We start from the raw sequence: 15,515 nt of genomic DNA on the forward strand, positions 1-15,515 counted from the left end.
CAACATTCAGGATAGAGAGTGGTGCAGAAAAATTGATGGGGGACGAAACAAACAGCCTGCAGCAGCATTCAGTCGCAACAGGATCCAGCGTCTCACTTTCTCTACAAGTATTACCAACTCCATTTCAATATTGATTGTTCCATGAGTCTGAACAAGAAGGTCATTAATGAGTAATTTCCTGGGATTTCCATATCAAATTTCCAGTGGCCGTGACCGCTGACAATTACATTCCCTTTATTCTGTAATTCTAGCATTAAAAACACAGACTCTTCGATTCTCGGCTCCCGTCTTTTGTTGCCCCAACCGCAAAAAAAAAAAAAATAATAATAATCTAATCATCCCACCCTCTCCGTTTGCGCCACTCCCCTCCCTCTCCTCTTCTCAGTCCCACCTCACTCTTCGGCGCCTGCTGGTTTCCATCCATCCAACTTCAATCGTCAGCCAATTTTTTATTGTTTTTGGACTGTTGGAGATGGCGTGTGTAAAGGTGTGCATCGTTCAATTACCACCACAAATAAAACCGTAAAAATATGGAGACTGAGTGTGTGTGTACCAATCTTGCCAAAAATGTTTCTTTGGGATTTACATCAGGACTTTGACTAGGACATTCCCAGTGAATGTACTTTGAATTAAGCTAATGCATTGTAGCTCTTGCAGTATGGTTAAGATCCCAAAGTTAAAAGAACAGGTCTCAGAGCTGCAGACTCGATGATTTCCTTCTAATATCAGCATCCTGCTGAAGGTAAGCATGGTGCTGCCACCACCGTCTTTCACAGTAGACATAGTGCATTAGGGTGCTCTGCATTGTTTTTGCTATGGCATTTTAACATCACCTGGCCAGGTCATTTCTCACAATTTCAGTTTTTTACTTGCAAACTCTTCCTTCAAGGCCAGATGTTTTAATTTTTTTAAAAACCCTGCTTTGAACTTATCCACAACTTTCTCCTTGACCACTCTGTTGTTTTCCTTGCTCTTGGTGTTGCTATTTATTCACTAATGTTCCCTAACAATTCACAGAACATCTGCACTTGATTTTATTTAAGTGCGTCCAAGTAAAGGGACTACATATTCTTTTCCATCCACTTCACAATTATGTGCTACTTTGGTTTGGTCTAGAAAATAAAAGTCCAATACATTGAAAGTTATGGTTGTAAAATGTTTTACTTTTTGCATTGCAGCGTACTGGATATCACCGGTGGGTCAGACATATTTTTTAAACATACGCACATGCAGAATTAAAGAGCCCTGTCTATTGTTTGAAGCTTACTATACATGAATTATGCAACACTAGCTCTGAAAGAGATGAGAATGAATAGCGTTCTCATCCTGCAATCCCCACTCCGAGGGTTACCTTTGCTCCTTGCCACTTCCGCATGTAGCTCTAACTTTGTTTGCACCACAAATAGAAAATGAACACACTGACTGTTTTCACGTGAAAAAGGGAAATCTGCACATTATGACTCATAACTGGAATTATGAGTCATCTTTATACCCTCCCATCTTAAAAACAGTCATATTTTAAGAGGAGTTAAAAAAAAAAACCATGGTTTTGGAATAAGTAAAAATTTCTGTAAATGTCCCGTGTCCTCGGATAACCTTTCAGCAATTTAAGCAAATCAAACATCAGCTTATAAATACAAAACTATAACCACAAAGGATTACATTCTGCCGATTTCTCCAGGCTGCAATATCCCGACTCTGAAGCTACACACGCGCACATCCACACACATACATGCTTCCTGTTGTTTCAAGTCTGACCACATAATAGTATTAGCTATTAGAGTTGCGAGAAAGTAGGAATGTTTTTATTTTTGGCTGTGAGGGAAAGCAGAGAGAGCGAGAGAGAAGAAAACAGGCCAGCTACTTACTGATTAGTAGAACAACAGGAAAAGAGAGGAGAGAGAAAGGTTTTCTTTATTGGAAGGAGGGAGCGTAACTAAATATTTTTCCTTGCGGAGTTCTGACTCAATCGAGCTCCTGCTTAGTCATTTGATTTAATCACTGTCATTCGCTGCCTCACTGTGCTTTATTCCACATTGTGTGTTTTCTTTATTTTCTCCACAAAGACTTCTCGCCGTTTTGTTTTTTTTTCTTTTCATCCCCAGCTACTTTAACCTCCCTCCCAGTGTAACTCCTACTTTTCTGTCTCAGTTTTCCACTCGAGCCGTCTGTCGTATCAATCCATCAGCGGAGCTCCCTGTCATTTTCAAATGCTTCTTCTGTCTGCTTTCCCAACTGTCACTGCGGCTAAGACCCCCCCCCTCCGACCACCACCCACCATCACCACCTCCGACCCCCCCCACCTTGAAGGACGTGTGTGGTCCGGTCTGACTATAGAACATTACATTGTTCCAGACAGGTTGGACTGCGCCACTAGGCAGCAGACGGAGGCAGGCGGGGGTAGGTGGAGAGCAGGGGTTCCTGGGGAATGTTTGTTTTTCTGTTTCCAATTTGGTCCAGCCCAAGGAACTCCACACTCCGCTCTGTCTCAAACACACCATTCATGACGGCCTGACGTAGATGATTACACACAAACACCCACTCAGCAAGTCTCGGCTAGCTCACAGCACACACACACACACACGCACAGATGTGTATATAAGCACATACCCACACATGCTGAGCTACCTCGCTGCCCGTGAAATACACATATGTACATATATGAGAACTGAGAACGATACACACATGGCTTAGATTCGTTCTCAGTCGCTTTAACCATGAAACGTAATACGTTTAATTTATCTTTGTTCTCATCTTTTATTGTTTTCTGATTTGTTATTGCTAATGCCATTTCAAATGACATGGTGGTCAAACTAATTATGCTTGTTTTTTTCCTCGTCTTTCCGATCCCCCCTCCGCTCTGTACTTGGGAAAATGATCGTTTCTGAAAGGGCTTTTTGATGTGTCTTGCTGAGTTTTTAGATGTTATGTAGACAAAGTTTAAGCTCCATGTTCCACCAATTAAAGCACAGAGGGCACATTGTTTCATACTCAACTATTCCATCTGAAACGGATTACTTTAGTAATTTCCTTGTTTGGATTTGCTTTTATTTTTTCTTTTCTTTCTATTTATCAAGTTTATTTGTAAGGAAAGAGCTCAGATCAGCTCTGGCAGCTGGGAAAAAGTAGCAGATGTACCATACATGTGTTCATAGCTCACATGTATTTAAAAAGCAACTTCCTTAATGAGATCTGAGGGATCAAGAAGTATTGCTAAAGATTAAAAACATTCCATGTACACGTGGATTTGCCAGCAAACAGGTGTAACACTAGCACCTGTTTTTCCAACTAGTGTTCTTCATTTCATCAGTTACAATAATTTGCCTGGAGGAGAAACTATTTCAGACAGAGATGCACAGAGAAATCAACTGTTAAACAAAACAATTTAAAGTTGTAACAAACTGACCAGTCACCAGGCAACCTGAAACCCAAAATTCCTATATTTTCAGGTCAATGAATACACCCTACCAAAGTAATGACAGATCAAACTACCATACTTTTCACTGAGGTTGTTTCTTAAGGAAAAAGGAAACAGACATAAGGGCCTACGGTCACACAAACACACTGGCTGTTTGCAATTACTAATGCTAAAATACTCACTTTTGATATGAAATTATGTCAGCAAATTTGTTTAAATTTAATATCAAAACCCTGTTTTACAGTAGTCATTTCTCCACACACAGTAAAATGTTGCCTCTGCTTTTAATATAATTAATTAGTCAAGGGCCGATCATGTCAGGAAAGCTCAGACCAAAATATCTTTGAAGGATTTTATTTATAGTTCTTCAAGAGAAATTCAGAAAGCTTTGCAAACTCAGGAAAAAATTCAGATGCCAAGTGAGTAGGTTAAAATGATTTTAAAAAACAAAAACAACATAATGGTTAGATCATAATATATCTCATTAAAAACAATTGAAACAATTTACCAGACAAATTTTAGAGCGATTCGAGTTTTCTCCGGCTGCACGAATCACAGAGTAAATCAATAATTTTCTTGTTGTTGCTGAGCACTGCAGGCGAGCTGGCTGATAGGTGGCTACTATGCTCCCCAAGCTTGTAAGAAAAGCACATTTGCATGTTTTGAAAATCTTTTAGATAGCCAACTGCCATTTGACTACTGGAGCAGGTAGCCCAGCTAATTAATCAGCAGATTGTTATAATCCACATGTCAAAAATGTATATCTGCACTATAAACATGTTTACTTAAAAACTACTACTAAATTTAGTGGATATCTAATATTTTTGTACAAGTCAGAATAGCAGCAATAACCATGATGGTTAATTTTTTATTGTTGTAAATACAAGTGATCACCACATACCTTTAATATAGTTATAAGTACTAAATACTGTGAAACTGTTCAAACTCAACAAAAGGATCTCATATCATGACAATCTAAAAATGGCCTGTGACTATTTCGCAGGAGCTAGAAGCGCCTTGTAAATACAATGAAAAACTTCAATACATTTCGTAAATTGCATATTAAATGCTAACAAAAATATAAATCTTAAAGGCATACACAAGCCTTAGTACAAGTCTTAAAAAGGAAAGCTATGAAAATCTGTCCCAATGTCTGCTCATCAAAAAGTACATTCATATTTATCAAACTAACCAAACTTCTGATCTACATCTACCTTGCCACGTCCAATGCCAATCTGAATATACAAGTGAAAACTCAATTGAAGCAATTTCCTGCCAGAGAGATTGATGGAATAGGAAAACAATGAAGGAATATAGTTTTACCTCTGATAGAAAATACTAATGGTTCCCAGAGGATGAGATGTCAGAAAAATGGACCCCGCTGAGTGTATTTGAAGAGCAGTCGACATTAACTGCTGATGTCCACGTCAAAACCATTTACCACTCACTTTCTTACAAAATGAGCAGAGTAATTCCAATTCCTAGTAGGTTTGTTTCAGCTGTGAAATCAAAGTACACCAAAACACCGATCAGGTTACCCGGCCGCTCAAGCGTGAGGGATATCAGCTGCTTTGATCAGATTAATGCGAGAGAATTATGGAAGTTTCTGTCATGCAAAAGCAATATTGGTAAAATTATTAGTTTTATTTTAACATAAACTCAAAATAGACTGCATAGCTCCTTATGAGTAAAAAAACAGGCATGTCAGCAGAAAATACTACTATAAAAACTAAGAAGCATAACCAGAATTTGAAGAAATGTTTTTCAGCATAATTCTTTAAACTTCACACTGTGCAAACTGGTTTGCTGATAAGGAGCTCCACCTGGTAAAAATCCACTTGCAGAGATAAACAATGGATCAAAACAGAAACTCCTTTATCATGTTTGTTGTGAGGAAAGAAAGCATTGTGTCGGGGCTGCTTTGCTCTTCTGTATGCGTCTTTCAGCGACCTTGATCAACCAGATCTTTCAGCTGCTTAAGTGAAAGCTGAGGGAGTGGTCTCTATTCACTGCTGCAAGCAACACCCAGAGCTTTTAAGTGGTGTTCTGACAGTGAGACACGTGCGTGTTACGGAGACACTGACTTTTTCCCATAATGTGTGTCTTCGGAGTGTCTCGATGTGCTTTACATGATTTTCTTTTTCCTGTGGGCTGTGACTACGGGGATTATTCTCAGGAATGCTTTCTTTCAAATACTTGTGAGAACACATATAGCCGAGATATTTTTGAGACTCATCTGGGCAGAATTATTTCACAAGCGCAGAGAGGTGCCAAGATAAGAGACAACGAAAAACATTCAACGTGTATTTTAATCAAGAATTTAAATATATTTTATTAATTAGATATTTGGCACAGTCGGGTTTCAATGTTACTGACCAAAACGAACAAAGAACAATTTCAAATTTTCCCCCCCCAAAAAAAATCTTGATAATCTCCAGGGCTTTGGGGTAATCACCTTTTCATAGCACTGTATGTTCCTTGGTAATACAAATCAGTCCATTTGAGTTGATTCAAATTCAGTGCTATTGTGTACAAGTAACATCAGCAGAATGTATTCTGTTGTAAATGTTGCCTTTTAGAAGCATAAAAAAGTATTGTGACAAACATACAGGTGCAAGACTAATCCCTGTGAAGCCCCATAATCAAGTCTGATTTACATGAGAATTTGAATTTGAAAGACAAATACGACTTCATCTTGAACAACTTTTTTTTCCATGAAGAAAAATAATTTGAAAACGTTAGTTCCTCATTTACTGCTAAATATTTGCTGCCAGAAAATATTTGTGCAGCAGGGAACAGAATTAAACTTGCTGTCACAATCGCTAAAATGAGAAATGAAATTCTTTGAGAATGTATTCACTGAAACAAGTTGCACACGCACACACACACACGAGCATTAATCGAAGATTTACAGTTTGTGACCTACAAATGGGAGGTCTTGACGTTGCCTGCCAAAAGTTGCTGCTACACTTCAGAAGTCACTGGAAGACAATAATCAACAGTTGCTGTGGCTGGTAGAGGGGACAAAACTCACCAACCACAGTCAAGAGAGTAGCCACTTTTGCCTTGTGAACAGTGTTAATATCCTGCCCTGATGTACGATAGTAGTAGGGAACCAAGAGCTGCATAAATCAACTCTTGACTGTTGATTCTGACCTTGCGCTACACAGCTAAGGCTCTCATACATCAAAAATAATGGAGAACAAACTCTGCTTCCGTGGTGGTGGTAGGCGTAATGGAAAGAACTAGTAGCTGCATAAATCAACATGTTGATTGTTGACTCTTGCTTTGCTTGTCTTTTCCTCCCCAAAAGAAACGGAAAACAAACTGAGACACACATCAAACCGGCTGCCAGAAATCACTGATGATTTTCAGGACACGTGCACACACAACACTGTACGTGTGTGTGTGTGTGTTATTTGTCACGGTGTGGTTTGTCAATGTCTGGGTAAGCTCAAACATTACGTCAGTCAAAGACGAGCACACACACACACTTGCACACAAGTGGACATTCACACATCCAAACAGATTTATACACCAAAACAGGCTCTACACTTACTGACCAACACACAAGTTCCACTCCTTATACCAAAGACGTTTCCTGCAAGAGCAAGGCCCTACGGGAAAATAGTCTGGATAAACTTCAGATGCACATACACACCTGCAAACACGCCCGCGTGCACACACACACACACACACACAACGGAACATTTCAAACCCACAATGTTGACATTATGCTGCTTTCCAAAGCCGGTCTATCTGCACGCCGGCCAAGGGAAGCACTATCGGGAATCAGCATGGAGAAAGTTGTCGGACTTTGTACAAAAACTGGATTTGAATCAAAATTTCAAGCCAAATATGATCATATTTTCAGGGTGACTCACCTTAAGTTTTAATGCAGCATTTCATAGCCTGAAAGCAGGGGGAATCACTGATACCATTCTCCTTTCACGTATATATCTTTAATAAAAGTATGCACGGCCTTTTATAGACAGTTTCTCACCGTTCATAAATCAGTTCACGATCATTAATAAATTGAGTTGCTTCTGTTAGTAAATCAGTGACAACGTCCAAATTATATCACAATTCTATCAGAGCTAAACTGATTACAATAATTGTGTTGGTATTATTTTTTTGCATTACATTTACCATAATTTCAAATACCCATTTCTAGCATTATTTATACTGTTCTATGTAAGATAGGAAACCCATAGACAAAACATAAATAGCAACAGGAGTTAACAATTCATTTTAGTTTAGGAGTAAGAGTGACTAATATTACTAAAACTGCAGTTTGTATGTAATTCTAAGAGGATGAAGAACTTTTTGATTTCCAAACCAGAGGCTGAAAGCTTGCAAGGACAAAACAGAGCAACTTTGTTCCTTTGTGCCCTTTAGCCTTTCAGCTGCCTGCAAAAAGTCTTGCTCACTCTTGTTCCTTCGTACCATGAATATACAGCAAATCTGTCTTGCCATTTCACAGAAAGCAGTTTAGTTTTAAATGGCTTCTTACACTTCTGTGCTTCTTCTAAGTTAATTTGATGCACCTGACACTAAAAATAGTCAACTTTGAGTTGCCTTCTCTCTGTAGCAGCATCCATACTGAAGAGTGTTGCTGTGAGAATAACTTGGTGCAGGATTTTAAGCTTCTAAAGAGCCTGTCTTCAGTCAGTATTGATCAAGTAAAAATCGGCCCAATCTGGTAACCAGCTGATTTTTCTGAACACTTGTAAACACAGTGGTGAACATCAAGAAGATTGTGAGCCGTTAGTGACTGTTACATGGAGTACATCACAGTGCTAAACTGAAGATAATCTACAAGATTATCTCTAGTGAGTTTGCATACAATTGCAGAAGCTTATACTATCACTTTATTAATCAATGGTTTAAGGTCATCTAACTTACTCTACATTTCATGCCAGCCATAAAATGTACCACTGGTGCCGCCTCGGTAATTTTCAAGATAATGTTTAGATTCTATAGAACTCCTGCTGTATGTATTTTTAAGGGAAATTGTTGTTCCATACTGCTGTTGTAAATGATTATTTTAGTAATGAAGTAATCTACTGATTTTTCTGATGACTAATTGAGTAATCAAATGAAGAAAAAAAATAAAAAGGATAAAATATTGGTAATACCAGTAGTAGATATTTACATATTTAGACATTTCCATATCTGTTCATCCTTAGCAATTACGCTTCTTTTAGAAATCAATATGTAACAATAATGTTTTAAGTCAACCTGGACAAAAAAATATATATACAAAGCCTGGAATGATATTCGATGTAATAATAAAAATAAAAAGCAGAGATATTTTTAAATAAAAGAATACTCCAGTTTTTATTCGTATTCTGCAGTCAGTTTAGTAGACAAGGTCTCACTTTGCATAGCCATTTATAGCGTGTGCGTCCATGTAAGAGAAGAAATCTTTGTCACCTTTTTCATAACACAGAAACGCATATCCCAGCTATGTACACACCACAGTGTATTCGCCACCCATTTGTTGTGACCGGGGTGCTAGAAAATTTATTTTACGTTTCGTTCATGAAGCTACACCTGCGCTAAACATGTGTAGCGCAGGTGTAGCAATGCCCGCTGTGGTCCATTTCTGTGTCTCCGCTTCACCTGTGTACATACACCCGCCACGCACTTTGCCGCTATTCATTCAAAAACACCCTCTAGGCAGGCGCTCTGGGAGAGAGGCTCTTGCTTTCCATTCATTGCACATCAATTTAATGATCCATTTTGATCCCTTAAAAAATGATAAAACCCTGGAAACTTTTATCAATCAGTGAAATCTCCTTGGATGCCTCAGACAGAACATGGAAAGTGGACATGTTCAGGGAAAAGAGGACGTTTGGTCACCCTACGTTATGCCAATAGCGCGTAGCAGTTGTCAACTCTAGCGGAAGTGAGAGCGTTGCGCAACACAAATAATTATCTGGTGGGAACACAGTGTGCTAAATAGTAAAACTAAATTTAATGGATCCTCAAGGCAGATAATTTGCCTCGAGGAATTTTAATAATTGAGGTACTTGAATCAATTGATGAATTGTTATTGCTTTATATACTGTCATACAACTGTAGTGTAATTCAATTTTTAAAAAAAGTTCAAGAACATTTTGATTTCAACATTCCTAACAAAGCAGCTTCCTGGTGAAATAATTTCAATAATTTCACTTCAAGAAAAATTACTCCTGCAGATGTCCTTAAAAACAAAACAAATAATGCTTTTATCAATTTATGCAATGTACATGTTCCTGAACCTCTACAAACTCAAAATGTTTCATGACTTTCTAGAAAACGGTGAACATAGTCAAATAAAAGTTAATTCACTTTGCTTAACCAAATCTAAAATAAGAGAGAATACTCTTCATATTAGATTAAATCAGCCTCTAAATAAAGGGAAGAAGACAACGTGTGTGTAAAGCAATAAAAAAGCGCAAAAGCCATGTTGTTGAACAAATGCCATGCCCCCCACTGGGCTTTCTCACCCAGTGCAACACACACTCCCACACACACACACACACACACACACACACACACAAACACACACACATTGAGCTGAGGTAAATTTAACTGTCAGCCGTAAAGTTTTCAACCATAGCAAGTGATCTTTTGCTCCTTTTTCTCGCCCCACTTTCCCTCCTCCTCCTCCTCTTTATGCAAATAGGTGTATCCTTCTGTTGCGCATCCATCGCTCCAGCCATTATTTTCTCACCCTATTTCCACTCTGATTTTCCTTCACATGTAATCCATCCTCATGTCCATTCCAGCTTCTTGTTTCACTTAATGCGCTTTCGTACCATTTTCTTTTTCCGCACTCAATCGGTCCCTCCATTCCTCGCAGCCGTACGCTGACCCAGAATCCCTCTGGAGGCTTTTTTTTTTCTTATCTCCGCCTTCCTACCTTCCAAGAGATGAAAAGATATCCTTTCCTCTTCTGTCTATCTGTCCATTCTTCCCCCACCAATACCCTCCCAACCAACCCACACACACTTCTGACTGTGGGCCTCTGACACCCACCTCTTCGTCTCTTGCCACAAAGGTCTGAAAGACCCCCAGATGTGTGTCCCCCTTCAATTTCCATTTAAAAAAAAAAAAAAAAGAACCACCTCTCTTCCCCCATCATTCATCTATCCCTGTATCCACTTTTTTCCACACACACACATAGGGGAAACAATTAAAACGTGGGGTTAGTAACTTATTGGGAAAAACACCATTACATTTTCTCAAAAAACACATGAATATCACTCATAAGGTCCAATGAATGAGAGTGCTGGAGTGTTAAGCAATTGTACTATTTATGATGGAGGAAAACTTCCTCTTTAAAATGTTATTCTTAAAAAAAAACATGCTGACCATCAAAATCTTTCATATCTCACAAGAGGAAACATGCTGATGCCAACACATTTTACTGATCTTTAAAAGTCTCTCAGATGTTCCTTGAATGAATTCTGATGAATCAGCTCCATAAAATTACTTGGGGAAGTTTTTAAAGAGAATTGTAGATAAATAAGGCAGGAGTACATCTTTATAGTTAAAGGTTGAACAATGCTGTAACATTCAGACTTTTACAAGACTATTTAATAGTCACAAATCTAAACAGTTTGAGCATATTGCCACTACTATTACAAAAATAAAAAGTAGTGGAAGATATTACCTCTGATGCATATAATAATTGTTGCAGTATTTGATCGGTGAATTACTGATCGGAGCCAAGCAACAAAATTTGCTATTGTCTCTGGCCATCAGACTGGTGTGTCTTTAAAAAAAAATAAAGTAGCTTCCTTGTTTTGGATTAATTAAAAAAAAATGTAATTTACAGATAGAAATGTCATCAACAGAGTTATTCCAGTTCCAGTCAAAGTATCCAGATTTTAAGACCATTTTTAATGTCTACATTAAAAAAGTTTTTAAAAGTTTGTAATTATATTTTTAGCATCCTCAAGCTTTTTGAAAACAAAACTAAGAGCATAAAGTGAAGGTCTTCTTAAAAAGAATAATGTGTTCTAAAGATTTTATGTTGTAAAAATCACAGGGTTGAACTTTATTCTAACCTGAGTAACGCATCCATAATTTAGATCACTAAAGCAGACTTTTTTCATTGTTTTTTTTTCCATGGGAAGGTATTTTTATTGTTTTATTGTCAAATCAAACCTACAAAAAGAAAGAATAATGTCAAAGATTCTCACGACACTGACAGCATTTTATTTGGTGGTTCTCAACATCTACGGTCTGCCTGTGCAAAAAGTTGGCAACTCAACTTTTTGAGTTGCAAAAACTAGCACCAGTTGGTTTTGGCTGAACCAAAACTAACTGGTGCTACTCGTAAGCACAGTTGCCATATGTTCAACAGCAACTCTGGTTGTTCAAGCAATTTATTCTTTAGAAAACCAGATTTTTATCTTCTCAAGCTCATTTCTTTGTTTTCTCTTTTTTATATTCTCTGGTCCGTGAAAACACTAATGCTGCTTCCGTTGATATCCAAGACTTTTCAAGACTAGTAGTTTTTCAACGAAGGAAAATCTATTTTATACGTTTCTGATTTTCTTTTTTTTTTTTCCTAGACTGGCTACAATTAACTGGTCAAAAGTTGAAAATCCTATCATTTTTCATACAAGTAAATCTCCCATATTGAAGTACTAAAAGGTCTCACTGACGGGACTTATTGTTGTGGAAGCTTTAGAAGTTATTAAAGGGTCTACTTACTCTACAGCGAATACAAACAGAATCTGATGCTTACATGTAATCAATCAAAACAATTGAACAGCATATCTGAGATCCTCAGAAATATTACAAATTGCAAAGCAGTTATTTTGAAAAATTATTTCACAAACAAAATCCAATAAATAGTTATGATGTATGCTGTAATGAAGCAACACTCCTTAGAAATCAAAAGTTGCTCAAATTGATATTGGCAAGCCAAGACAGTGGTGGCTTTGAAACAAAATACAGAATCTTGAGAAAAATAAAAATGAGACCAAAAAAGGTCTCACCAACTATTTTTGAGAAAAAAAAAGTAAGTCTATTCAAAAGTCTTGAGGCTGAGTAGATTAAAATTATTATCCATTTGCCAGAAATGTGGTTGTGTATGTATCACATTTATGGCACCATAATCGTTTCCTGGTTCTCTGAAGATTTAATTCGAAAATAAATGAACTTTAAAACTCCTTAATGTTATTTCAATCAAGATTTATCAATGCAAGCACAATTCCCGACATTCATTTTATTTTCTCTGACCCGATGTTTTGTTCTGCTTGAGCAGCATTAAAAAATAAAGCTGTAAACATTAAGTTTTCAAGCATGAAGCCTCAGAAAGATGAAGACAACACCATTAAAATTTTTAAATTAAAAAAAGACATTTTCACTGAGGATTTACAAATGATAAGCTAGCACAAATCTGTTTTAGTTTAGTGTCAAAGCATAAGCAACAACAAATAACTTCCTGTGACTTTAGCCAACTATAGTTAAAAAACCTTTTCATCATTTAAACAGCACAGCACTAATACCCACAGTGGTAGTCCAATGATGGCAGCTTAACGCACAAAGAACTCTATACTGCTCTAACAGAAGACGAGTCCAGGCCCTTTTAAAGTTTGTGTGGTTTGAAGTGAAGTCCTAAGGGCATCAGCTCAAACCGTCTTCAGGGCGGCAGCCCCTTAAGCCCAAAGCTGCTCCTGCAGAATTATTTTGCAGTATCAAAAAGGAAAAAAACTAAGCCATCCCAGCGTCATCCTGCAGAGCACAGGTGAAAGAGTCCGCTGTGCTTTTGCACTTGGGTAAAGCTGTCTCGCTGACTCCTTCAGATTTGGGTAATAATGTCAGGCAAGAGCACAGCCAACTTAAAAAAGGTGTCATATCTCCCTGCGCTTTCTTCTTTTTATTCCTCCAGGTTATAGAGCAGCCAGCAAAGGCTACATGAAATGGATAGCATAAACAACAATCCAGACTGGCTATTTGTGAACTTTTCTTTTTTTTTTTTTTTGCAATGCATGCAGACAGAAGCAGACACAAAAATACATTAAAAAGCAGAGACAACAGTGGTTAGTTTCTTAAAGGAATAAAAGAAAATAGCTTGAATCAAAGTATTAATTTGGTGGGGCACAATAAAAGCGCGCACGCACGCACGCACACACACACACACACGCACACACACACACACACACACACAGAGGAAACCACACTTTGACAGACAGATGCGTGCTCAGACTGAGGACAAAGACTACTTTGAAAAGTTACTCAGCCACCAGATGTTTCAGCCTGATCCCAGACTACAATACTAATAGGGCTGCAGCTATGTGTGTGTGTGTGTGTGTGTGTGTGTGTGTGTGTGTGCGTGTGTGGGTGACCATGTGTGTGTAGGCTAAAGTTTTAAAAAGCTCCAAAAAAAATGAGACCCTTTGTAAAAGAAATGCGGTCATGATAAAATTGCTTCTGTACTCTTAACAATGCAACAGCATGCAGAAGATTCTTGAACTGAACACATTCCAACAATTCAACGACAACTGATCATCTACTGTTGTTTGACGACAATCTTTGACCTACAGATTCAGATTTTGTCTAGTTTCATTTTTTTTTTCAAGAATAGAAAAACTAAAATACAATTGAAAGCTAACTTCTGGGGGTAAAAACTTGCATAGTTCTGTCTCTCACTGGAACTCAAATATTTTTCTCCAGCTTGCTGCACAAGCAAATTTGTGTGCAAATTAAATCAAACTGATAAAGAAGTGCAAAATTTCTTCTTCATAAGCCACAAAGACCTTAGTGGTAAGAGATGAGGTGTCAGAGGGCCTGTTATAACTAACTATAATCTTTTTCATGCACAGATTAAAAACACAATAGTGCATAACATGACATTTGTTTCTATGAGGTTTAAATTTAAAAGCAACTACAACTGTGTTACATTGTCATTGGATGTATTAGGCATAGGCCCAAATAAGAACTTTACAGTATATTCTGAGTACAAATACCATAATTTCATGGTGTATGCATTATAGTTTTAAACAAAATACCAACAGCATTACTGATTTTAAAACCATTGCTTTATTTCTTTGAGGAAACATTTCAAACAGGTGAATTTTTTTTTCTAGTAAGCCGAAAAGTAGAAACCTTATTTCAGCCAGCTGACCATCAGTGGTCTTGTAATGGCGCAGCTTTTGAAATCACCAAACTGAAAGTCAAAGATCAAGCTGATAAAGCGGAAAGTTTCCAGGTTCAGACCCAGTAAGTGAATTGGCAAAGACTACTGGGAATGGGTCAGTATTAAAGTGCACCTACATTTTGAAAAAGTCAACCCCTCCCCCCCGCCTCCCTTACTCTTCCTGTGATTTAAAGTGTTTTTTATATGATGTCAGAGAAAGTGCCAGAGTGACCAGAGTTTTCTGCAAACGGATCATAAAAATGACTCAGTGCTGCCCCTCCCGCGCTAGTTGCTAGGCAGATTGAAAGAAAGCTCTTAGCCTTTGACCTGCCTTACAACAAAGACGACTGTTTAGAAATATTTCTGGTTGTGAAAAACGCAGGCAGTCATGACATGGAAACAAAAAGTTTTCACCCCCCCTTTCACTATTACTGAGGCAATTGTTTTAAAACTACAGCTGCCAACCTCGGAGCAGCATGACAGATAAGCAGCAGACTGCAGGCTAGTTACCTGACCAGAGAGCCTCTAATTAACTGGGTGATATCAGTTTGTTGTTCTTGTGTTGGCCGTTAAAGATAAGAGCAGCAAAGTATCATTGCGTACCATGGAACATGGAAAAAGCACTATTGCTCATTTTAGAAGTTGTTTTCTTAGGTTGTTTTGCCTACTAATTTAACGAAAAACAGATATTTCAAATAACATTATCATAACTGTAAAAATAAATGTTAGTTTTGCCAATTGAACAGCTAGAAGGTTAATCTGTTGAAAAATGTATGATCAAAAAGCTAATTCATATTCGCAACTGAAAAAAATAATTGGTTTTTCTATTGTACATCAAAGCAATTGTTTCATATAGTTTTTGTTTAAAATCTTTGTGAAGGTAATTATTTTTATTACACTCTCATTCCTAATCTTTATTATTATTATTTGTAAGTGAATACACCGGGTGTGTCT

General features: G+C 37.6%; 1 protein-coding gene across 4 annotated transcripts in view; it reads right to left on the bottom strand.

Moving 5' to 3' along the window:
* Positions 1-15,515, bottom strand: part of trps1 (trichorhinophalangeal syndrome I) — a 127,332-nt gene that overhangs the window by 101,681 nt on the left and 10,136 nt on the right. The gene's annotated exons all lie outside the window — the stretch shown is intronic.

This window comes from Poecilia reticulata, chromosome 11, assembly GCF_904066995.2.
Source record: "Poecilia reticulata chromosome 11, P_reticulata-male-v2, whole genome shotgun sequence".
NCBI lineage: Eukaryota > Metazoa > Chordata > Actinopteri > Cyprinodontiformes > Poeciliidae > Poecilia > Poecilia reticulata.